Here is a 25,129-nt window from a genome sequence, read left to right as displayed (position 1 = left end):
ATGGCTGAAGACGGCTGGAATGCCAGAAACCGGTCCCGGAAGCTTGTTTCCGGTCCAGGGAAGGCATGACTTGGCAGTTCGAGCTGGACTGTTCCCATGAGGCAGAGGGTCAGACTGATTTGCATATAGCCATGTCTGAACTGGGGTGGCAGAGTGGGCTAAAGAACGGTGATGGATCAAACCCAGATCTTTTGACTGGGTGTGAGTATTTGATTGGTTCAGATGCTCCGTCCATCACCACCCCCTTTTGTACCACCTTGATCTGTTGGCACCGAGCATCTAGCCACCATCTCCTCTCCCACGCAAGTTGGGGTCTAGCAGCAGGATAGTTAGGTCCTCTTTCCACATCCTGAAAAGCTGCAGTTGCATACATGGAGTTTGAATGGTGCCAGCTACAGTCCTTTTCCCTTTCACGTGAAGTTGCACATGTCATTGTGGCTGCCAGGAAATCCGCTATTAAACCCACTTTTTGTGGATCACTGGATTAAATTAGTTAGGTAGTGTGAATCGAATGGGGTAAATCTGTCAGGCAGCTTAGTGTTGTGAATGTGCAGTGAAGCGGTACTCCAAACCTACTCGCACTAAGTTCCAATCATTTAAGGTAAAGTTGAGCAGGGCAAGGCAGCCATCGGTGTCTGAGGAGGAGGCGTTGCTTTGAAAATGTCTACGTTTGGTCGTTGATGCTTTTATAGAAAATGAAAATCTCCAGCAGGACAAAGCTGGAGGCTATAGCCGCCAATGGCTCCATGAGTTCGGAATTTGTCACTTTTATAGAAGTTGAAAATCTCCAGCGGGACGAAGCTGCAGGCTATAGCTGACGAGGGTTGCATGAGGCCAGATACACATTCCGAGAGCAGCAGCTAAACAGGATTTGCTGCTTTGGCGAATTCAAGTGAAGTCAGGTCAACCACCGATGCACCTCTGGTGGATCGACAAGCAGGTAGGCTTTAGTCTCATTTCAGAGGACCGTCTTTAGCACCACTTCCAAGGGGCAAGGGCCAGGTGGGTATCTCTTGGCACACATCACTCACTACAGCCAGAAGCCAGGGCAGAGTTCAGAGACTCTGGAGCTTGTTATGCCCCCGTACCTCACACAGGAGGTCAGCCAACTAGCATTTATTGTAATAAAGTAATAAAATGTTATCCTATATGAAAAAACGAATTTGAGATTTTTTCGCTACCATGACATGTAAAACCTAAAAACACATTCCATGCATTTTAATACAATGCACCCTGCCCTATGGGCTTGTTAGGGCCAACCTTAGGTGTGACTTCTATGTATTAAAATGGGAGGTTTACGCCTGCCAAAAGATTTATTTTGTCAGGTCAAATTGATAGTATAAAACTGAAAGGCCCATGACATGTTTTGAAGGGCTACTTAAGTTGGTGGCACAATAAGTGCTGCAGGTTTACTAGTAGCATTAAATTTACTGGCCCTGTGTACATATAGTACCACTTTACTAGGGACTTAATAGTAAATGAAATGTGCCAATTTGGTGCCAGCCAATTTTACTGTGTTTTCAGGAGGGATTACAAGAACTTAAGCATTGTTAACAGTGGTAAAGTGCACAAAGTTCTAAAGTCAACAAAAACTAATCTCAGCACACAGGAGGGGAGAAGGCAAAAAGCTTTGGAGAAGACCACACCATCGCTGTCAGGTCTAACAAGAGCATATCATGACGAGGCTTGTAGTAGGTATTCAAAAGTTTGGGAGAAGTGCTAGTACACGTGCATTTGAGATACTGACTTTTCCTATGTTCAGTTTTCAGGTTTTACCAGTTTCACATCTATGCTCATAGAGTTGGTTACACAGAAATATTGCTAAGGAACATCCATTCACAATTTTAATTAAAATTAGTATTTCAATTAAAAGTTACTTAAGATATCTAATTGTTGGGTGTGGCCGGTAAGATGGTGGCTCACAGCTAACTATGTGAGCTCCTGAGCCCCAAGCTGAAATCCACCAATAGCACTGGGACCCACTTGCCCCCTAAAACGCTATGTAATCAGAAGAGCTAGAGCTGACTTGCCTGTGTCTGGGAACATTTGATAGCAAAGAAGTGCTACAAGGAAGACTTAGGTAGTGTGGACCTGTCATGAGGTGAAGAGTAACTTTTGCCAGCCATTAGTAAAAAACTGGAGCGAGTCTGGTGCTCAAAATACCATCAGGAGGACAAAGTCAAGCTCCAATCCAGCCAAAGGATTTATAAAGATATGATAAGGAAGGCTAAAGGCACATATTATACTGATAGGATTGAGGGAGCCAGAAATTCATCCAGGGAACTTTTTGACACAATCGCTAGTTTGACCACCCCTAAGCCAGTGATCATTCCACCTAGCCAGGAACTTTGTGAGACTCTCGCCAAGTTCTTCGCAAATAAGGTGGAACTGATCTTCACTGCACTGGAGCCTCATGTGAGACAGTCTCTTCTTGAGGGATCGCACAGAAACCCCTTAGCCAACCCTCAAGAAGCAAAATGTTCTGGGTTCGGCCCTGTGAGCCCGGAAGAGATTAAAAAACTGCTGCACGCAACTAAATCAGGGTCGCCCCAAGATCCCTGCCCGGCGTCAGTGGCAAAGTTGGCAGCCACCCCTATAGCGGGCACCCTTGCGGATCTTTTTAATCAGATGTTTGACATTGGGGATTTTCCAACATGCTGGAAACAAGCATCAATTGTCCCGCTGGTCAAGAAACCTACACTCGATATCTCAGATCCAAATAGCTACCGGCCTATAGCCCGGTTACCGTTGCCAGCTAAGCTTGTCGAGAAGGTTATGAACTTGCAGCTCTGTACATTCCTCAGATCTTCTCAGGGTCTGGATAAAGCCCAACATGGGTTCAGGGAAGGTCATAGTACCGAGACCGCCCTGATTAAATCTACTGAAGAGATCAGGAAGGCATTGAATGCAGGCGGACGTGCAGCTCTGGTCCTTCTCGACCTGTCTGCGGCCTTCAATACGGTCCACCATAGTATTCTGGTGGATCGTTTAGAGGACTGCGAGATTCAGGGGAGGGACCTTAACATCTTGAAAGCCTTCCTTGTGAATAGGGTTCAGGTGGTGGCCTTGGGATATTTTGGGTCTAGACCTTTCAAACTCCCAGGGTGGGTCCCGCAGGGGTCCTCCCTTAGCCCCACCCTATTCAATATTTATGTTTCATCTCTCGCCCCGGTGATCCGGTCTTTCAGATTTGAACTAACATCTTACGCAGATTATACTCAGATCGTTGTATCACTGCTCCCGGGGAGAGAAGAAGGCGTAGCTGCCAGGTTTCAGGACTGCGTGACTCCAGTTAGCACCTGGATGGCAGGTAACTGCCTTAAATTGAACTCCTCCAAAACCGAGGTTCTACTCTTTGGCTCTGATATCAGCTTCTGGAGCCCCAAGTGGTGGCCGGTCGACATGGGAACCCCACCCACTCCGTTAGCTAAGGTTAAGAACCCAGGTGTCCTCATTGACAATCAACTATCTTTTAAACCTCAAGTCAATGCACTGATCTCCTCTATTTACTGGACCTTGAAAATCATCAGGAAGATTTTTCCGTTCTTGCCGGACAGTAGCAGAAAACGGTGGTGACGGCACTTGTGCTCTCCCGCTTAGACTACTGCAACAGTCTTCTCCTTGAGGCCCAACAAGGGCTGCTCAATAAACTACAAGTGCTGCAAAATGCTGCTGTGCGCCTTATTGAGGGCCTGCCTAAGTTTGCGCCGGTTGCACAGGAACTTAGGAAATTGCACTGGCTCCCGGTGCACAAACGGATAATGTTTAAATCACTATGCATTGTTTATAAGGCGGTACATGGACTGGGTCCATCTTTTCTCCAGCAGCACTTCCAATTGTACACGCCAGGCAGACAGCTGAGGTTGGCCAATAAAGGGCTGATTAAGACAACCAGGATCAGGAAGGCACGATGGGATGGGCATAAGCTTCGTTAGAGGAGCTGCCACTGTTTGGAATTCCCTGCCGCTGGCCCTGAAACAAAGTGCGAACCTTTTGACTTTTCGGAAAAATATTAAAACTTGGCTTTTTAGACATTAGGAGGGGCCTGATACTTAGGGGAGCTATCATTTCAGTGCCAGGACACCGCTCGGTAACAGCACGCTTTCTAAATGGTATAAATAAATAAATTAGATGTGGTCAGTGGAGAGAAGGGAGTCAAAACAATTAGTGGGCCTGGGGCACAGTTCCGACAGCGCCAGGACATCGGTGGCTAAAGAACGAGGGCCACAATCAAACAAGGAAAACCTGACTGGTCCTGAAATCGATTAGTGCAGGGGAAGGCATGAACTTGAAAACCATACTGTGGAGCCTGGGACTCTCCTGATGGGAGTTGTAGTATGACAGTGGGAGTCCCTGGCAGATGGGTCACCATGTTGTGATCTCCACCCCAAATGCAGAATCTCCCTGTGGTAAAGTATAGGTAAAATGTACTCAAGAAGAAATATTACAAATATGTTTATGTTAAATATTTATGTAAATTCATTTATTTGAACAAAATAAAAAAAATTATAGCATTTGTAAATTAATTTTGAATTAAATCTTAAATCAGTAGAAATATGTTAAATTAAATATTGTCTCAAAGCTTAAATTAAAAAATATATTCCCAGCTAAAAATATTTTATTGCTCATTAATAATGATTGCAATTGATGTATTTAATTAAATTATTATTTATCATATAAAATGTATTCTTGCATTATTTTTCCATTTCTAAATACTTTATTTTAAGTATTTTATAATTAAATAAATAGGTGCTATTTTTATAAAGGTTTTTCTAATATTAATTTAATATTTAGATATATTTGTAACTATTACTTTGTAATTTAATTTAACATTATTTTGTATGGAGTTTTATTTTAATTCCCTACTTCCCTTATTTTATTACAGGAAGGTATTGCAGAACTAATGGTTGGCCATGTGTAGTGCTGGACTGTTTTTATTTAGTAGTAACTTATACTGGGAGTTTGTGAATACCAAAAAGTAGTATACTTTCTCAAAAGTGTAATCTTACTCAAAAGTGTAAGTTTCCTTTGTAAATTAGTCCCTATATGCATAACCTGAACACCCAAACCCAGGAAAGTTGCATGATTTTCTGATGGAGGCAAATCAACCTACGCTGACCCTCATACAGGCAGTCGTTGTGGGACCCCCTAACAAGAGAAGAATTTCTGGCCTTGATGAATGAAATGAAGTGGGTAAATTAAATGGAATGGAATATCCAGTGAGCTATCTTTAGCATAATCTGGGAAACTAATTGAAAAACAGTTTGAAGTTTGTGTGGAGTCTCTTCAAAAGGGTTGCATCCCTGAGTCAGTAAGGGAGACGCGAATTGTAATTGTCCAAAATCCGGAACCAATCCTCCTAGCGCTTTCTTTCTATGATGACAGCGGGACACGAAGATATGAAGTGCTGCAGTTACTAAAATGCTATTCACTGACCTTATCCCCCCAGATCAACCTGAATTTATTAATGGTTTTTTTTAAATTTATTTTTATTTGCATTTTCAAACAAAAAGGAAAACAAAAGCATAACGAGCATGTCACATCTGAGTAGCCATCACCTCCTACCCTCCCTCCACCCGCCTCCCCCCCACTTCCGCATACCACTAAACAAAACCGTGCATCTATATTGAAAATCCCACCCTCCATCCCAATAAGTAGCTGCCCCCAAGTGCTTCCTGTGCACAGTAGAACCGCCCGTGACACCCCCCTACCCCTTCAGAGCCCCCCATCTAGGCCATAGAAGCGTCTCCATTTCCCCCATACTCTGCTGAACTTCTTCGGGCAACCCCTCGCTTTATAAGTAACCCTTTCTGCCGCCATATACATGTCCATACCTTTCCTCCAGTCCGCCACCCTCGGTGGATTTTGGGCTCCCTAGTCCCTTGCCACATCCCTCTTGGCCACCACTAGTGCTAATGTCCAAAAAATTAGATCAGGGCGAGTCAGGTCCACCTTATTCGCTGAATTTATTAATGTTGAACAGAATACTAAGCCTCAGTTAGTTGTTCCATGTCTAGCACTACCTATACGAGACAAGTGGTGGGGTGTATGTTATAGCCTTACTCGATATTGAAAAAGCCTTTGGCACCGTAGGCTGGAAATTCATGTTCCAGACCTTTTGAAAATATCACTTTAACCCCTATTTCTTAAATTTGAATAAATTATTGTACACCAAAATGCAAGTAGAGGTAAAGACTGGAAAAGTGATGTCAGACAGATAGGAGCTAGGACATGGCATGTGCTTAGAATGTCCACTGTCACTGGTATGATTTTCTTAAGTCATTGAGCCCCTGCCGGATCCTGTGTGTTGTAGTGGGCAATGCGGACTGTTAAATCAGTCCATATTGTATGGATGTATACTGATGATACATTGGTGTACTTTAAGAAGCACAATCACCACCGTATATGTTGAAGATCCTGGAGGAATAGGGAGCACTCTCTGGTCTTCATACAAACTGGAACAAAATCCTAATTATTCCCTCTTCGGATGATGGAGGGAATTTGCCCAAGGCTCTCCAATCAGTGGCATTACCTTGGCAATGGAATGGCTTAAAATAACTCTGCATACATTTATCTTGATTTCAGGGAATACATACTAATGAATCTAGTCTGAGTGATCAACATTATTCTGGTCAAGGTTACCTCTCTCAATACTAAGTAGGGTGGAGCCCACAAAGATGGTGGTACTGCCACACTTTGTCTACATTTCCAGGGCCTATTTTCCCTAATGCCAATAAGTTCTGTCGGGAATTGGTTGGTGCTCACTCTGGATACGTTGAAGCTTCATACAAGGGGGTGGACTGGTCATTCTGTATATGGAATGCTGTTATCTGGTATCCCAGTTGCAGCATTTCCTGGAATGGCTAACTGACATACCTAAGGCGGCCTGTAGCTAAGATATTAGTTTCTCATACCTCTTGAATAAACGGGGATATTTCATCGAGTGAGCCTGATGTCCTAGATGTGGCATAGAGCAACTACATTGGTCCTAGAACCCCTATTAAGATATTTCCTACACACATGGCTCTTTGCCCTAGATGTGGGGGGGATGGGTAGACCTGGTTCACATGATATGGCCTTGCAGGGCAACGCAAAAATATTGACACACTGTAGTGATACTCCTGCAACTGGCTGTGGGATGAGTGATCGAAGTGGACTTCCACCAACCTATACTGGGCCTCCATCCTGCACCACTAATAGCACATGTATGAAATATAGCTTGGCCAACCTGGGCCTTAATCTTGCCAAACTGGGAATTGTGATTCTTTGACTGCAGTAAGGGAGCCCTGCACTTGACTTGTGGTGCAAAGATCTTACTAAATGGATGTTAGCAGGGGAAATTTGCATGCCCATTGCTATAACGGATGATAAATTGAAAGAAGACATAGTTCATTGGAGGGGGCTCTCTGATATATCTAGTGGCCTAGTTGCGCAAATTAACAGAGACTAGGATCTCTCCTGTCAGGCTTTGTGTCTGGATAGGAAGATATTCTATTTCACTAACACTCCATGCGTACCTTGCTGCCAGACAGAAAAGTAAGCCCATCTTGTGTGGTGGATATTCTGTTGGCTGAGGATATCATGCTGGATATCTTTCCCTATCCTATTTGTATACCCCCCAATTTAACTAATTTTCTGTCTCTTATCACTTTTCCTTTAAACAATGTAAGTGCATCTCATTTTAACATTGTTTGTATTTTTTATAAAATGTGTTAGAAACTGGGTCTCTAGTTGGCAGTGGTATGCACCCTGTGCGAGTAGAGACCACAGTCATAAACAGGTAGGTCACAACACAATCTTAAATTTTTCCATGCTTACCCCCAGGTAGCCTGGCACAGAGCAGGCAGGTTTAACATAGAAGGCAATGTGTAAAGTATTTGTGCAATAACTCATACAACAACACAGTAAATAAAGCACAAAAAGACTTAACCACAGAAAAATTGAGAATATTTGTCTGAGTAAACAAGCCCAAATTGATCAAAATCCAACAAGTAGAAGTCGAGTTAGTGAATGTTGAAGAAATAAATGCAATACAGCGCTTAGAAGCAGGTAGCACTAAAAAGGTTACTTTAGATCACGAGGGACCGGTACATATCCAAAGATTAGGCCGACCACGATAGAATGCGAGCTGGCTACAGGGACACACTTGGGCCTACTGAACACAGTACTTTGGATCCTGAGGCGCAGTCTGCACTTCGAGGCTTTGTGTCATCCAGCATCAGTTACAAGAGGCTGTGTGGCAAGGCTTTGTGTTGTCCGGCGTCAGTTCCAGGAGCGGCCAGCTGTGCAGTGGAGCTTGGTAGAACTTCGTGCTGCCTGCCGTTGGATTTGGCAGAAACTCAGCTGCAGAACCCACTTCTGTGGCCCAGACCTTGGAGCAGGAACCTCAGACAAGTGCAGGACTCACAGGAGGCAGTGTCCAGCAGCACCGGAAGAACTGCAGGAATTCTGTTGTGTCCCTGAGTTTTCAAGAACAGGAGGCAAGCTAACAAGCCCTCGGAGATCACTTTGGATGGAAGACAGAGCCCAGCTATACTCCAGCAGAGTCAGAGAGCAGCCGGCTGCAGGGCAAAACGCAGAAATGCAGTCCTTTCAGAAAAACAGTCCAGTTGAGTCCTTTGCGCAGCACCACAGTTCTTCTGACAGAGATTCAGTGTAGGTCCAGAAGTGTGTGATTTGATGAGGCCAGAGATCTAGTACCTATACCCAAACAGGCCCTTGATCTGAGGGAAACTTCAAAGAGTGATTTTGAAGTGCACCAGTATCCCTTTCAATCCCAGCCCTCACTCCAGACTACCAGTGGGGAGTTATCAGTCCTTTGTATGGGGTCAGGCCATTACCCTTTGAAGGATAAGGGTGAGCCCCTTCCTCCTTTCTGCACAGGAAGATCCAACTGAATGCATATGAATGCTGATGGGTGCTAAATCATACCCAGCCCTTTCCTATGTCTGTGGCTGTCTAGAAGGAATTCACAAAGGGATTGCCACCTAGCCCAGACGTGTATTAAAGGCAGGCTGTAAGGCACACAGAGCAGTACAAGCAGAGAAATGTCCACTTTCTAAAACTTTTGTCCAGCAGGGTACACAAGTTGATAATCACAATAGACAAAACTTTTAAGAAAGGCCAAGTAATTTAATTGTCGTAACCTTATTTTTGATTTAACGTGTTTAAAAAGTTTGTATATTGTTTCTAGAAGGGCTCAAAATAACGTGAAATTCATATTAATGTTGTTGGAAGGATATTTTAAGTGACTATGTTAATTGTTTGAAATATACAAAAAAATGTTATATCAAAAATAACGTTTAGACAATTAATTAATTGGCCTTTCTGAAAAGTTGTGTCTATTGAATGATTATCAACTTGGGTAATTATTAAGAGGCCCAACCCCTTTGTAAATGCACTTTCCAAAAGTGGCATTTCTAAAATAGTAATGTTAAATGCGGCCTTACCAGTAAAGAGGATTCATCATTACCATTACAAAGATAGGAGACATGAAAAAGCTACTCCTTTATGATCAGGAATTACAGCTTAAAGGTATTTTAAGGAATTTCCCATTCTAGCTGATGAGAGGAGTAGGTCTCACAGCATTGAAAAACGAATTGAACGGTTCTTCACTACCAGAACATGTAAAACACAGAAGTACATATCCTGCCTTCTACTTGCATAGTGCCAAGTTACCAAGAGCCTTCCTTAGGGGCAGGGCCGGACTGGCTACCGGGCAGTTTGGAATGCTGCTGAGCTAGGGGCTGATTTTGTTCATGGAGACCTGCGTGTGCTAAACGAAATTCGTTTTGCATTAATTATTTCGAAGCACACGCAGGTCTCCATGAACTAAATCAGCACTCACCGCAGTGAAATCAGCCAGCAGCTCGGCAGCTTTCTAAACTGCCCGGTAGCCAGTCCGGCCCTGCTTAGGGGTGACTCATATGAAATAAAAGGGGCGTTTAAGGAATGGCAAGCAGTTATAAATTCCAACTTGACGTGGCAGTAACCTGCACACACACAGGCACTGCAGTTGCAGGCCTGAGACATGATTAAGGGTCTTACACATGTGGGTGGCACAATTAGTGCTGCAGGCCCAATAGTAGCATTTAATTTATAGGCCCTGGGCACATGTAGTGCACTTTACCAGGGACGTATATGCAAATTAAATATGCCAATTGGTTATGAGCCAATGCTATCGTTGATAAAACGACATAAAACAAGATAGCTCCCTCTCTTGTGGAGAGGCACTCCATCCTACGGACCTCCTTCTCCAAAAGAAACACGAGGCAGAGTGGTGGAGCCGTGCGTCTTAGTTCTCTCTTATTCAATTCCCTTTCCCCACTCCTACCAGTCACCCTTATAATCCTTGACATGTGATCACTGGTGGAAGCTGTAAGACATGGAAAAAAGCAATGCTCCCATTGGATCCTGCACGCATCGCCTCGGCTTGTGATCATGTTGGTGTGTAGAACGGTATGGCGAATCGCTGGGGCAGACTTTGCATACGTTGGGATTTTCTTGGCAATTTTGGTTTCAGAAATTTTGGTTAATAGAATGGTACGTTTTTCCTGCTCTGCCATTTCAACATGACATTTGCTTGTGTCAAATCTCCCAGATGGGAGATATCCTCTAGTGTCTAGGCTCCTGATTGGCATTTGGGTTTTTATGACCCCCGAACCAAGGTATGCTTTCCTTTGTGATGTTATCTTAGTAATCTGTTTTTTTTTTTGTCACAGCCAGAAAACATCCTTCTGTCCTGAAATAACCGTCCGCCAAGTTGCCCATGCGCTTGTGTATGGTGTTGTGCAAAACACACAAGACGTTACACGGAATGTTGCACAATGACAAAACATTCACCCCCAGTCACAGATCTGGGTTTAATCCATTGTTATTTTGCTCACCAAGCCACCCCAGTTCAGACATGGCCATATGAAAATCAGTCTTGACCCTGTGCCTCATGGGAACAGTCCAGACCGAACTGCCAAGCCATGTCTTCCCTGGACAGTAATCAAGCATCCTAGGACCGGTTTCTGGCTTTCAGCCACCTTCAGCCAGGATAGCTTGACTCCAGTGGCGTAGTGAGCAAGGGACACACGTCTGGGCATACCCTTCCCACATAGGGTGAACAGCAAAACACACAAGATGATGGACGGAATGTTGCACAATGGCAAAACATTCACCCCCCAGTCACAGATCTGGGTTTAATCCATCGTTATTTTGCTCACAAAGCCACCCCAGTTCAGATATGCAAATCAGTCTTGACCCTGTGCCTCATGGGAACAGTCCAGACTCTGAACTGCCAAGCCATGTCTTCCCTGGGCGGGAATCAAGCATCCTAGGACTGGTTTCTGGCTATCAGCCGTCTTCAGCCAGGATAGCTTGACTCTAGTGGCGTAGTGAGCACAGGACCCACGTCTGGGCATACCCTTGTGTATGGTGTTGGGGCACAGGTTTTCGGATGTTAAGGCGCTGGATTTTGCAGGGAGGTATTTCACACAAGATGGTGCATCCTTTGTTGTGTCCAGGAGAACATAGACTGGTTCATGGCACATTTTGTACTTCAGTTCTCAGAAGATTTAAAATTATGTGTAGATAATTTTGTTCATACCTGTGAGACTTTGCCAAAGATCTGAGGTTCTCTGCCCATGGATAGCTTTTCATTTCCTTTAAATTACATTTTCGCCTTTTTTCCTCTCCCACCTTGGCTGAGTGGGTGGAATGGATCATTTCAAAGTCGGATATTGAGTCTTTACTTTTTGCGGGTCATTTAATCAGTAGTGGCATGGCATCTGATTAATTCTTGTTGGGATCCATAATGCAACATAGTGGAGCAGCTGATTTGTCCTCAGACTCCGTGTTCAAACAATTCTACTATAAGCCTTCTTCAACCTTTGTGGAAAACCTTTAAACTTGCATAGGCATCACACCTGGTCGTGGCATAGAATGTAAAACGTTCTTACTAGTACCAATAAGACTATTCAGTTATGTTAATGGCACAGAGGCGAGGATTATCCCACCCAGTACTGGCTTTATATTTCCACAAAAATAGTAGTGATGCTATGTAATAATTTAACCGTGTCCAAACGGTTTGTCTAAGTATTATTCCTGCCTTCGTTTTTATTGCATAAAATTAATCTAGGCATTGCTGGTAAATGTCTTTCCTTCTTTTATTTTCAGACCAAAAGCAAAACTGAAGGCTGTAAACTACTTGGAAAATACCGTTGAGAAAAAACCATAGACTCTTATTTGAGATGGCACAATGGGGTTAGGTAATGTTTGTGCATTGATGCTTGCTTGGGATGTGCAGTCCTTTTAGCAAGCTGTGTTGGTCATTGTAGTTTTTCATACTGTTTTGATGTATTTAATTTGGTTATGGCTGCTGATCAAGAAAGCAGGAAAGAGATTACATAATCTTCCTTGCTCTTAATAGAAATACACATTATTATTTGTGAAAGCCAGAAATGTTTAGTGTCCCAATCTAGCACGCCTAAATGATTTAACAAGACCCCTTTCCTGCAAAGACTCGCCATTGCGGATGCTCACAACTCGCCTAGCCTGGTGTTCAGCTGAGGTGGCACAACAAGGAATACTTCGCCCTTTCAAAGAAGTGTTAGTACGAATACTCTTATGGCGACATGCAGATCAAAAAGGCCTGAGATAACAAAACTAATATATGCCTGGTCCCTATATACCATAGTATGTTGTTCTTGATGACAATGTCGTTTACTAAGTAACCCATAAGAAGTAACCTTAATGAATGTTAGATTTATCAGTGGACACATCGCAATAGTGTGGGTTTTTGTTTGTCGAAAAACTGTGTTATGTTGAATTCTTTTTTAAAAGACATGCAAAGCAACTTTTTCAAATTAAAGACTGGGCAGTGATTTAATTGTGTGTACACATTTCTGAAGTTAGAATAATATTTAACAGGCTGGCTTCCCAAAACGAAATAAACCCTGTTCATTGTATGTATATGTATAAATACCATAAATAATTTTTTTTTTTTAAAAAAGAGACATATGGTATATTGTTTTTCAAAAAAATGTATCGTGCCTGAAATTTGAAGTCGCTGCTACATGAGGTGAGACACTTAGCTTTCACCGCTATTTCGAATAAACACTAGTGCAAGAAATTAATGTGTGTTGTAGTTCACTAGGTAAATGAGGCATGTGGGAATCTGTTTTCGTCGTTATGCTTGTGTTTTTCCCTCAATGGAGATATTCAGAAGGGAAGTCGATCTAGTCACATGAATTCTTTAAATGTGCTTGTACTTCCAGGCACTTGTCATCTTGGGTGGGGAGAAGGATAAAAGAACGGGCAGGAACTGGAGCAGAAATGTGATTATGCCTCCAGAGAAGAATGCTTAATCAGTTCGGACGTAAATTATTGATTGCTGTTCCCCAGATAAGGTTAGAGTTTCAACAGATTGAATGTATGAACATTTTGAAGTAATAAAAAAGCTTTGCACATACGGAATTATATTCATTTTTAGGAACGTCTATGAATGGGTGAATGTGTGGTTGCGTTACTGCCAGAGCTACCGACCTTAGAACGGGGGCATCAGGTTCGAGTCTCGGCGTCAGCTCAACATCCCCTTTGGCTCTGGGTAAATCACTTAATTTCTCCCGCCTAAAAAACGTGTCCGAGTGTAAAGTTACTGGGGCTCATGCAAATCGCACCAATACATTCAGGCCGAGTTCGCGCACTATATAAGCGCTATATAGCACTGCAAAATAGGAGGAATATTTTTCAATATAAAAAAAAGGTTCGTATTATAGAGTAATAATTTTAAGTTGAATTTGAAGTGTCTTGTTTAAACCTATGTGCGGTTAATGTCAGGTCTAAAATCTGCTCACCGGCTGTTATTCCTAAATGTTCCTAGTTTTCGAGTTTAATTTGTCTGCCAGAGCTCATGTGATGAATATAAATACACGCAGAACCAAGGATTTCTTGGGGCACCCATCTTCAGCCATTGCTTAATGAAAGTGTCATTCATATTTGGAGTCAGCCAACAGGAGTATTTCTGCTTTGCTTCCTTTGTTTCCATGTGATTTGGCGTTTACTTATATTATGAGTTGCAGTGAGAGAGAGATAGCCATGCAGTGACAAGCCTCTGGTGAAAATCTCTGCCTCCTTCACCAACTTGCCAGTTTAGTTCAACATGTTGCTGTATTCCCTAGCCAGTCATGCTTGCTCATGTCTGTGACCACCGTTGTCCCTCCAGCACAGGGACAGAATAATCCTTGCCTTTCTTTTCAAGCTGTCCTGACTGCCATGTTGCTTGCTGCAGCACAGGGCTTTAGCTCTGGTGGTGCCCGGTGCGACAACCATTCTTGGCACCCCCTCATCCCAAAACCTCCTCCTCTGATTCTCTTACTACCACCGGGCAAAAATGCCACTCATCCCTCCAATCATACATTATTACTAAACACAACGCCCGCCCAAGGTCCGCACCCAGTGCGTCCGCACCAGTTGCACTGTCCTAAAGCCGTCCCTGTTGCAGCATTTTGAGGTAGATACAGGTGCCTGTGACATGAGGGGCTGGTGTGATGTTTTGACCCAAACCCCACAAAAACGTCTGACATGCCTGCTCTCAGTTACCCAAAGCTGTTATTTAAACACCAATAGCCAGCTCTTAACCCCTTCGACGCTCATGACGAGCTGAGCTCGTCATGAGGTACACCTCTCGTACGCTCATGACGAGCTGAGCTCGTCATGAACCGCGGGTTTTTTAAAAATGCAGCGCACAGCGGGAAAATGCGCCGCACGCATGGTGTTAAACACTTCTGGTGTGCCCCCTGAAATCTCCAGCGTTCGCTTATGGTACAGAAAGATGCCCTCGGTCATCCCGGCTGGTTCATGCACTACCCTAGCTGGCCCTTAGAGAACCTCCGTTGATCTATAGACATCTCTAGCAGGCTCTGAAAGGCTCTCAGACAGAGACAGAGGCCCACATGCATCAAGCATTTTTGGAGTCGCAAACGGTGCGATTCCTTAAAATCGGCCGTTTGCGAATGCAAAAGTGCTGTTTGGGATGCATCATGCTATTTTAGAAATTGCAATTTTTTTGCAAATTCTAAAATTGCGATAGCACATAAGAAATCGCAATTGTGCAATTTCTAAAATGCTATGCATCATTTCTTAAAAATGTGCGATTTTTCAAATTGGAAGTGCAAATTACCACGAAGTTCAACCTCGTGGTAATTTGCGAAATTGTTCAAAAATGCACAAAAATTCATTTTTTAAACTGTTAAGTTACAGACACACATGTCCTTAGGACATGTGTGTATGTAACTTATACTGAAAAGTACATTTCATGGGTGCAGGGGGGGGGGGGTCATTTGCACCCCCCTCTCCACCCTTGAAATGCATTGATGAATTTCGATTTCAAATTGCGAATTCGCAATTCCCATTCATTCCTATGGGCATTTTGGCCCATAGGAATGAATGGGAATTGTGAATTCGCAATTGAAAATTTGCATTTTTTATGCAATTCGGTAAAAATAGCGATTTTTACCGAATTGCAAAAAAAAAGCTAAAATATTCATGCATAGGCTTTTGCGATTTCTAAATTGCGAATTGTTATTTTTCGCAATTTAGAAATCGCAAAAGCCGATATTGATGCATGTGGGCCAGAGACCCTCACCTCACCTACAGAAATTCCCTGCTGACTGTCACCAATTCTGATCTTATCTTCAGAGAGAACTAACTGACCTAGAGTGGTTCTCAACAAGCCTTCAGATTGAAAAAATCCACTGATTACTAATAAACACCCTCATTCTCCTCTCAATGAAGTTCTGAGACCACAAAATGGCCTCCAGTCACCTGCATTTAGCCTTCCCAGATATCATCTCACCTTTTGAGGCATACAGCTTTCTATATGCCTCCCCAGCTTGTGTTTCAACACTACCAGATTGCCCCCAGAAACTATTGACATGGCCTCAGACACCACCAGCTGGCACTCACAGACCCTCAGCCAATTTGTAGAAATATTCAGTCTACATTTGGACACTCCCAACCCGCTCTCAAACTTTCGCTGGTCCACCTTCAGATTCCTTGAACCACCCATCATTGTTCTTCAGAAACCTTGAGGGACCTTAATGCTCCGATTGCCTTCAGACACTCGTCTGTGGTCAATAGCTACCTCAGCCCGCTCTTGGCCACTTTCAGACATGCCCAGATGGATATTAGGTGTCACCATAAGTCAGTAAGGATCACCCGGCTTCCCCTCAGACATTCCCTACAGGTCTTCAGAGGCCCTTATCTATCCACAAGACATTCTCTATGTCTCTTAAGACACCCCGAGACTACACCTCAGGACCCACAAACTGACCATTAGTGACCCTCAGCATGTTGCCAGCATGCCTTGAGCCAACACCATCTGGTATGCAAACAATCCAAGCATACTTTTAGATACTCTTTGTGTGTCCTTTAGCATGCTGTTATAATCGAGTCCACAAAAGAGAACAGAAGATGGCAGGATAGACTTGGACATAGCACATGGCATTTTTTTGTGTAGCAAACTACAGCATCCAACTGGAAACAAATAAAAACACCATATTAGATGCAAAACTATTTATTTATTGAGGGTTTTATGTAGCACTGATTTGACGCCAAAGGGTGTCAGTAGACTGAAGAAACAACCAAAAATAATGAAATTATATGTAAATCTAGAAAGATAAATAAAACTCACAATATACAAATGCATAGACCTCTCCGCAGCCTTCGACACCGTCTCGCACTGCACTCTCGCAGCCAGACTCCATGACGCCGGCATACAGGGAACTGCCCTCGAATGGCTCCCCTCCTCCCTCTGGGAGAACCCAAAGGATCAGACTCCCTCCTTTACTTTCTGAACCCACAGAGATCAACTGTAGAGTCCCCCAAGGATCCTCACCCAGTCACACGCTCTTCAACATCTACATGGCCCCCCTCACCGCCATCGTCAGACAGCATGGACTCAGCACAGTATCCTAGGCCGACGACATCCAGCTCATCCTCTCCCTCATAAAGGAACCTGACACCACCAGACTCTGCTTCCAGGAAGGAATGAAGGATGTCTCATCCTGGATGAGCCCCAGCTCTCTGAAGCTCAACTCGAAGAAGACTGAAGTCCTCGTCCTCGGACCCACCACCTCAGCTTGGGACAAGACCTGGTGACCCACTGCCCTCGGCAACCCCCCACCCCAACGGACCATGCCCAGAACCTCAGCATCAAACTCTAATCCTCCCTCACCATCACCCGACAGATCAACGCCTTCACCTCCATCTGCTTCACCACCCTCCGAATCCTTCGCAAGACCTTTAAATGTATCCCCCCGAATCTGCAAAAACTGTCACCCATGAACTCATAACAAGCAGACTGGACTACGGAAACGCCCTCTATGCTGGAATCAACAAAACCCTGCTCTAGACCATTCAGAACACTGCGGCCAGACTCGTAATCGGCATCCCATGACATCACCCAACACCTGCGAGACCTCCACAGGCTCTCCGTCAAGAAGAGAGTAAACTTCAAGCAACTCAGCCAAGCCTACATATCCCTCCACAACACCGGACCCAAATACCTCAACGAAAGAGTCTCTTTCCATGTACCCAAGAGAAACCTCCGCTCCGCCGACCTCGCCCTAGCAGAAACCCTGTGCATCCGCAGAACCAGAGTGGAGTGGGTGGAAGAGCCCTCTCCTATGTTGTGGCAAAGGCCTGGAACAAGCTCTCGCTAAACATCAGACGCTCTCTCACGCTGCACACCTTTGACTGACTCGGAGCTGCACCCCTCGCCCAGTGCCTTGAGACGCTCACGGGTGAGTAGTGCGCTTTACAATTCCTTGATTGATTGATTGATAAAAGATACACTAGAATGGTCAAGTATATGAATCGCAATGGATCAGGTATGGACTAAAAAAGAGAAGGGTCTTCCATCATTAAGGAAAGGTGCCTACAATATATCAACCAATACATATAGGAGGCATCATAAGAAGCATGCAAAAGGTTTATTAAATCCAGTCAGAGTGTTGGGTGAGTAATAAGGTAGAGAATGTTTAATTCTATGTCAGGAAGCGGAGGCGAGGATTTTGCTAGTCCTTTCTCCATTTTATTGGACAGCAAGTTAGAAGTAAGAAAAAACAATAAGCCATGGACTACCCAAACCAACATGGCCGCGGTAGTCCTGGTAACATATCCACCAATCAGAGTCCAACAGTTAGCATATAGGGAATCCCATCTGTTAGTCCTTCCTCTTTCTCCATTGCTGCCTCGGCAAGATAAGTCACGTTTTACTATCTGCTTGATCTTTGTCGTGGCAGTTGTGTTTTCAAGTATTGACAGCTTTATTCTTATGTTGTTTTATTGCCTTGACTTCGCCTTTGTTGTAGGCGGTGTAATTGTGCTAACGCGGTAGGCTTTCAGCCCGAGCGTTTCTTCTTCGCGCGTGCGCGGTCTTGGTGTCGGCTTTTGACGCCGACCAGCTGTTCTCCTCAGCGCTCTTCGCGCTTGAGGGGAAACGCGCTGAGGCTTTGCGCTTCATTTGTTCTTTGGCCTCTTCCCTCACACTGACGCCGTTTTCAATGGCAGGAATGTTTTTTTCTGACTGAAATTTTATAAATACGATTTATTTTCTGTCAGTATTTTTGTGTTTCAGGCTCTTGATTGGTATTAGCATGTGTGGTACCTGTGTGAAGGGTTTTCCCCTTTTATATAGTTGGGGTGTTGTTTATGGGTACCAGTTATTCTGCCAAAATGCAGTCCGGTCCTTCTACTGTTGAGGTGGTGGCTCCTATCGATCAACCACAACTGACCCCTTCACACACTCCTGCAGAGGTGGACAGGCTTCTCTTTTCGGCGATAGCTCAGGCTCTGGCACCTCTGCAGGACAGTGTTAATAAACTGTCAGCCCATGTGTTCAGGAATGATTCAGGTGTTTTTGGGGACAGTGGGGCAGGGCCCAGTGGTTTTCCTTGTGCTATACCACGTACGGCCAGGAAGCGTGACGCGGGGCACCTGGAGGGCTTCAGTAGATTATCTGAGGTCTTTCGTAAGAGTGCGCGCACGCTTAGAAGCGCACCCTACCGGGGGGACGACTCGCCCGGAGAGACTGATGGTTTTGCCACCCAGGACCTTGACCCGGAAGAAGGGTTCCCCATTGAGGGAGATGATGAGGAGGACGAATACGTAGATGAGGATGAGGACGCTTCCTCAGAGGATTTTTCTGACGTAAGCAGGTCTTGGCGCCCAAAACCTAGCGCTCCTAGTCTTACGGGTGGCGATCTTGCGCCTCCTAATATGTTCAACCCAGCTACTATTGTAAGACCTAGGTCATCAGAGTGGTTTCCTGAGCAGTCTACAGCTGATTATGTCGCAGCTAAGCTTCGACAGCCTTTACCTCAGGATGTCCGCCTTCGCCTACGTTCTGAGTGCCCTCGCCCTTCCCTTCCCTTTAGGGTAGCATGTACCCCTGAGATTGATCCGAAGTTGTGTACCCTCTTCGCCAAGTATATCAAGGACCCTAAGAAGGGTATAGATAGGTCCTGGAAGGCCTGTCAGGATAAGCTTTTGGATGTCGTGGGTCCCCTGACGAAAATAATTGAATTGGCCCAACGTTCTAAAGAGTCGGGCTTGCCGATGTCGGTTGATGAAGTGGCTGGTTGGTCGCAACGGGCTGTTTGCCTTCTGGGCAATGCCAATTGTGCGCTTTCGGCGGAGCGTCGACGATCCATGCTACTTAAGATTGATCCTAAGCTAGGAGAGTTGTCGTCTTCGGAGGTGGGCCCGGTTGCGCAGGGTGCTTTGTTTGGAGACCCCTTTGTGAAGGAGTTGGGGAAGTTTGTCGCTACTTTTTCTGCACTGGATAAAGCTCAGGCTTCTATGAAGAAGTTTTTCCCCAAAAAGGTTTTTGGCGGGGCCGGCAGATGCAGGGGTCGCTCTTCCGGCCGTCAGGCCCAGCAAGGCCCCAACAGAGGCCAATTCAGAAGAAACAACGGCTGGAATGATGGGCGTCAGGGTACCTTTTACCCTTCCAGAGGAGGCAGAGGCCAAGGCAAGGGACGTGGTGGATACCAGTCCAACTCCAGAGGATTTAATGGTAAGATTTTGCATCATATCTCTGGTTCAAATGGGGGGAAGATTGGCGTTGTTTCCCCAGGCCTGGTCGTCGATAACTTCAGATTCTTGGGTTCTAGAGACCGTTCAGGGGTTTCACATCGAATTTTACGGTTCCCCCGTTCAACTCTCTCGTCCTCGCCCTCTAGTTTTTTCTGTCACAGAACAAGAACTTATAGATTTGGAGGTGCGGGCGATGTTACAAAAAGGCACCATCATCCCCTCGGTGCTCCATCCAAACGGATTCCTCAGCAACATCTTCCTTGTGGAAAAGAAGGACAAAGGGTTCAGACCAGTAATCAACCTCCGCTCCTTCAACGAATGGCTGATTTACAGGCATTTCAAGATGGAGGGCATCCATCTTTTGAGAGACCTTCTGTTGCAAGACGATTGGTTGGTTCGCTTGGACCTGAAGGATGCTTATCTTTCGGTTCCAATCTTTCCTCCTCATTGTCGGTTCCTCCAGTTTCTGCGGAAGGATCAGGTCTACGAGTTTCGTACGCTCCCCTTTGGTCTTTCCTCAGCACCTTGGTGCTTTACCAAACTCCTACGCCCGGTGGTAGAACATCTCCGTACCATGGGGATTCGTCTTATAATTTACCTGGACGACGTTCTTTTAATGAGTCAGTCCAAGGATCTCCTTCTTCACCATCTTCAGGTTACAATAACCCTTCTTCAATCTCTGGGTTTCATCATCAATACCCAGAAGTCGGACCTCATTCCTCGTCAGGAAATGACTTTCCTTGGCTTTCTGATCATAACTACGGATGCGACACTTCATCTTCCTTCCGAAAAGATCTCCAAGATCAAGAAGGAGATTCGCAAGGTTCTCCGGCGGGATCGGATATCCCTCCGCCAATTGGCCAGGATTGTGGGATTACTGTCTTCATCGATCCAGGCCATTTTTCCAGGCCCTCTTCATTACAGGGCTCTTCAGAGACTGAAGACGTTTCACCTTCGCAAGGGTCTCACTTACTCGGAACTGATTTCCTTAAACCTGGAAGCCAGGTCGGAGCTTCTTTGGTGGTTAGACCACATGGATGCTTGGAACGGGAAGGCGATTTTCGGTTCCCGTCCGGATCTTGTGATCGAGTCAGATGCCAGCCGTCAGGGTTGGGGAGCCCGGTGTGGCTCCCTCTCGGTGGGCGGCAGGTGGACGGAGGAGGAACTCCACCTCCACATCAATTGCTTGGAGCTCCTCGCGGGTTCCTTCGCAATCCGCTCTTTCACCACGACCAGGGTTTCGTGTTGTGTTCTTCTTCGGATGGACAACACGACTGCGGTCAGGTACATCAATCGGTTGGGCGGCACTCATTCCAAGGTACTAGCGGATCTCGCGAAGGACTTCTGGAACTATTGCCTTCTTCGTCAGATTTCTGTCACAGCGGAGTATCTCCCAGGCGATCTGAACACGGTTGCGGATTGGCAGTCCAGGAATTTTCGAGATGCCAGCGATTGGAGGCTGGATCTTTCGGTATTCCAGAGAATTTCGGACCTTTGGGTTCTTCCGGTGATGGACTTATTTGCGTCCAGGTGGAACGCCCACCTTCCCCGCTTCTACAGCTGGAAACCGGACCCGGGTGCGGAAGCAGTGGATGCCTTCCTACAGGACTGGTCCCGGTTTCCAGCTTATGTGTTTCCTCCCTTCCTTTTCATTCAGAGGGTGGCAGCTCAGGTCCGCAGACAGAGAGCTTTTCTGATTCTGATCACACCAATCTGGAAAGCTCAATGCTGGTTCCCTTCTCTTCTAGAGCTGTCCTGGGACAAACCTCTTCGGCTACCGTCGTTCGATCACATTCTGACAGATCCTTTGGGTCACCCGCATCCCCTGGTTCTCCAGGGCCATCTACATCTCATGGCCTGGAGGATTTCAGGAGACGTTGGTCTTGCGACTCACTTTCGAGAGACGCTGAACTCCTCATCCAAGGAGCCTGGGCCCCTAACACCACTAAGCGTTATAGATCAGCATGGAACAGATGGGTTCGTTGGTGTGTGGCAAAACACCTGGATCCCATGGGCTCCTCTGTCACTGAGGTGATTAACTTCCTCGCTGATCTTTTCCAAAAGAAATTGGCATACAGCACCATCAACTCTTTCAGGTCGGCAATCTCTGCTGGTCATGCCCTTGTTGATGGCTCTCCGGTGGGTGAGCATCCTTGGGTTTGTAAGCTCCTAAAGGGTATTCGCCTTTCGCGCCCCCCAGAGCCTCGTTATTCTGGATTATGGGATGTTAATGTGGTCTTGAATTTTCTTAAATCCTGGCAGGATAATCAGTGCCTTTCCCGCAAGGAACTTTCGGCCAAATTGGCGATTCTTCTCTGCCTGATTTCATGTAAGCGTGCTTCAGATGTTCGGGCTCTGGATATCTCAGCCAGGGTTTTTACCCCAGAAGGGGTTACGTTTACGGTTTCAAGAAGAACTAAATGTAACACCAGGTCAGTAACTTACCCAGCTTTCCCAGATTCGCCAAAGCTCTGTGTTGTTCGCTGCCTCAAAACCTATGAGGATGTTACTCTTGAGTTCCGCCCTCCGGGCGAGAGACAGCTGCTTATAGCGGTTAAAAAACCTTTCAAGGCAGTTTCCTCTCCCACCATTGCCAGATGGGTCAGGTGGATTATGTCAGAAGCTGGAATTAACATCACTGACTTTGGAGCTCATTCCACTAGAGGTGCAATGGCTTCTAAGGCTGTACAAGTTGGTGGACGATTGGAGGATATCATGAATGCAGCGGATTGGTCTTCGGATTCCACTTTTAAAAAGTTCTACTTTAAGCCAATCCATGAGGCTGCATCGTTGGTGGTGAGTAAGCTTTGAACAAGCAAAATCCCCGCCTCCGCTTCCTGACATAGAATGAGAAATTTCCTAGTTATCACAAAGGAAAGTTTCAATTCTATTAAGGAGGCGGAGGCGAGGATTTTCCCACCCAGGCTTTATCGAGCCTTCCCTCCCGAACATGGACTATGATGATTTTACTTCGTCTAAGGGAAGTACCTTTTTTCCTTTGTATTAATGTTCTCATTGATAATATGTGCAATGATGTTTATTTCCTCTTTGCAATTCGATTCTACTGCTCCATTGCAATGTTCTTGACTTGTTCTACATTGTTCTGGGCAAGATATTATTATTATTGTTTCTTTTCCCTAGGCTCCGATCAAAAAACGGACTAGTGGATGGATGACTTCTTTCCTGCGGCAGCACCCAAGAAAGAGGAAGGACTAACAGATGGGATTCCCTATATGCTAACTGTTGGACTCTGATTGGTTGATATGTTACCAGGACTACCGCGGCCATGTTGGTTTGGGTAGTCCATGGCTTATTGTTTTTTCTTACTTCTAACTTGCTGTCCAATAAAATGGAGAAAGGACTAGCAAAATCCTCGCCTCCGCCTCCTTAATAGAATTGAAACTTTCCTTTGTGATAACTAGGAAATTTCTCATTACACTTCAGTTTGGGATACCTCAGAAAGCGTGATATCAGGGCAAGATAAAAAAGGCCATCAAGGGGAATTGTTGGGATAGCAGAGTTTACCTCCTTGCTTGCAAGACCTCAAGAGAAGAGTTGGATCTGATTGATGGGGAAATGGTGTTCCGCTTCCTGGGACCACACCATGAGAAGGCATGTTTGTCTGTCAGGCACAAGGGCCTATTAAGTAGGGGATTGTTTTAGCTGCGAAAGAGATATTGACCAGAGGGGACACGCCTATTCAAGAGATGCTTCAGGGACTTCCTGTGAAAAGCTTTGTGAGTAACACAGGACAGTTTCCGAATACTTTGTTCTCCAACTGGTAGCCAGTTTAAGGAGATTACGATAGGGGTAATGTGATTTCACTTTAGCCTGACAATAGTCGGTTACACAGTGGAGAGCTTCCTTCAGGGGAGCCAGATAAAGCCTTGGTATCCCTCTTAGCAGGGCGTTGCCATAGTCAGAACTTGAAAGAACAAGAGACTGAACCACCTGTTTGAAATGCTCATTTAAAAGGAGGTTGAGTTGAGTTGCTTTTGCAAAGCAATTGATGTGGGATCCAAGGTACCTGAGAGCGCAGAAGTCTAAGCCATAAGGTGCTAAGGAAGGCTGGGCCCAGTGAGTAAAGGAAAAACCAACTGAAAGAATAGCACCACTATTCCTGAATGGTTCCCACTGATGGTGAGAGATACATGAGAGAGTGCACCTCACGCCTCACTATCATAGATTTCTATAACTTGACTCTAGTGCCATTTGGTTGCTCATCTCACCAACAGCAGTGTATAAAGAATGACATATAACAGAACTGTCAGAAGCATCAAGAAGAACTCAATAAGTAGTTCAGTGTAAATTGGTAGTTGCTTGTTGTGAATCTTCAAATTAGGAAAGCCAAGCTATCAATGAGCACTATTTGAAAATACAAACATCATAACATAACAAGCATTGGCATAGCCAATAGGTCTCGCCTTTGGGACCTTATAAGTGTTTAGCCATGCAACAGTTGTTGTTGCACCAAGGATACTGTGCTGCATAACTAAATACTTATAAGGCCCCAAAAGCGAGACCTATTGGCTATGCCAATGCTTGTTTAAGTGTGTTGAGGGCTCTGCCTCACAAAAGGCAAAGATTATCTGAGTCACTGCTCCCACAATAATGGCCAAAAAAACACTTTACTCTGCTGATGGGCCTTTGTGGTTTATGTTATGCTATTTCTTTCATGAGTAGTAGTTATAAGCAAATGTATTTAACCAGAATCAGTGCATAAATGGTTACATCTGACCAGCGATATGCAACTTTATTAAATAGGCCCTGCAAGCAGTAATAGGGTTATGATTGGTAAATTGAAGCCCCTGATCCAGTAAGCAGTGCTTTCTGGCAATAGTTAGGCTGTATTTAGGTAATAACTTGGAATTTGACATTCACACGTCATAGGTATGTGGATGAGTGTAGGTTTTATAGTACGTGTTCAACAGCATGTTCGATGTGGAGAAAGACAGACAGAAATACAGATATGGCGAAAGAAATACAGATAGAGAGAGCCCCCAAGTCGGTGAAATGTGGCCTAGTGACACAATTCTGTAGAATA

The 25,129-nt window shown here is 45.0% G+C and overlaps 1 long non-coding RNA gene across 1 annotated transcript in view; it reads left to right on the top strand.

Moving 5' to 3' along the window:
* LOC144829396 (uncharacterized) overlaps nucleotides 1-23,344 on the top strand; it is a 188,199-nt gene extending 164,855 nt beyond the window's left edge. Inside the window, exons 2-3 of the long non-coding RNA XR_013610654.1 lie at nucleotides 12,163-12,254; nucleotides 23,227-23,344. This is a non-coding gene — a long non-coding RNA (uncharacterized LOC144829396). The remainder of the gene's footprint in view (nucleotides 1-12,162; nucleotides 12,255-23,226) is intronic.
* The last annotated feature ends 1,785 nt before the right edge of the window (nucleotides 23,345-25,129 follow it).

Source organism: Lissotriton helveticus, chromosome 4_1 (genome assembly GCF_964261635.1).
Source record: "Lissotriton helveticus chromosome 4_1, aLisHel1.1, whole genome shotgun sequence".
Taxonomy (NCBI): domain Eukaryota; kingdom Metazoa; phylum Chordata; class Amphibia; order Caudata; family Salamandridae; genus Lissotriton; species Lissotriton helveticus.
This window is presented reverse-complemented; position numbering and strand designations above follow the sequence as displayed.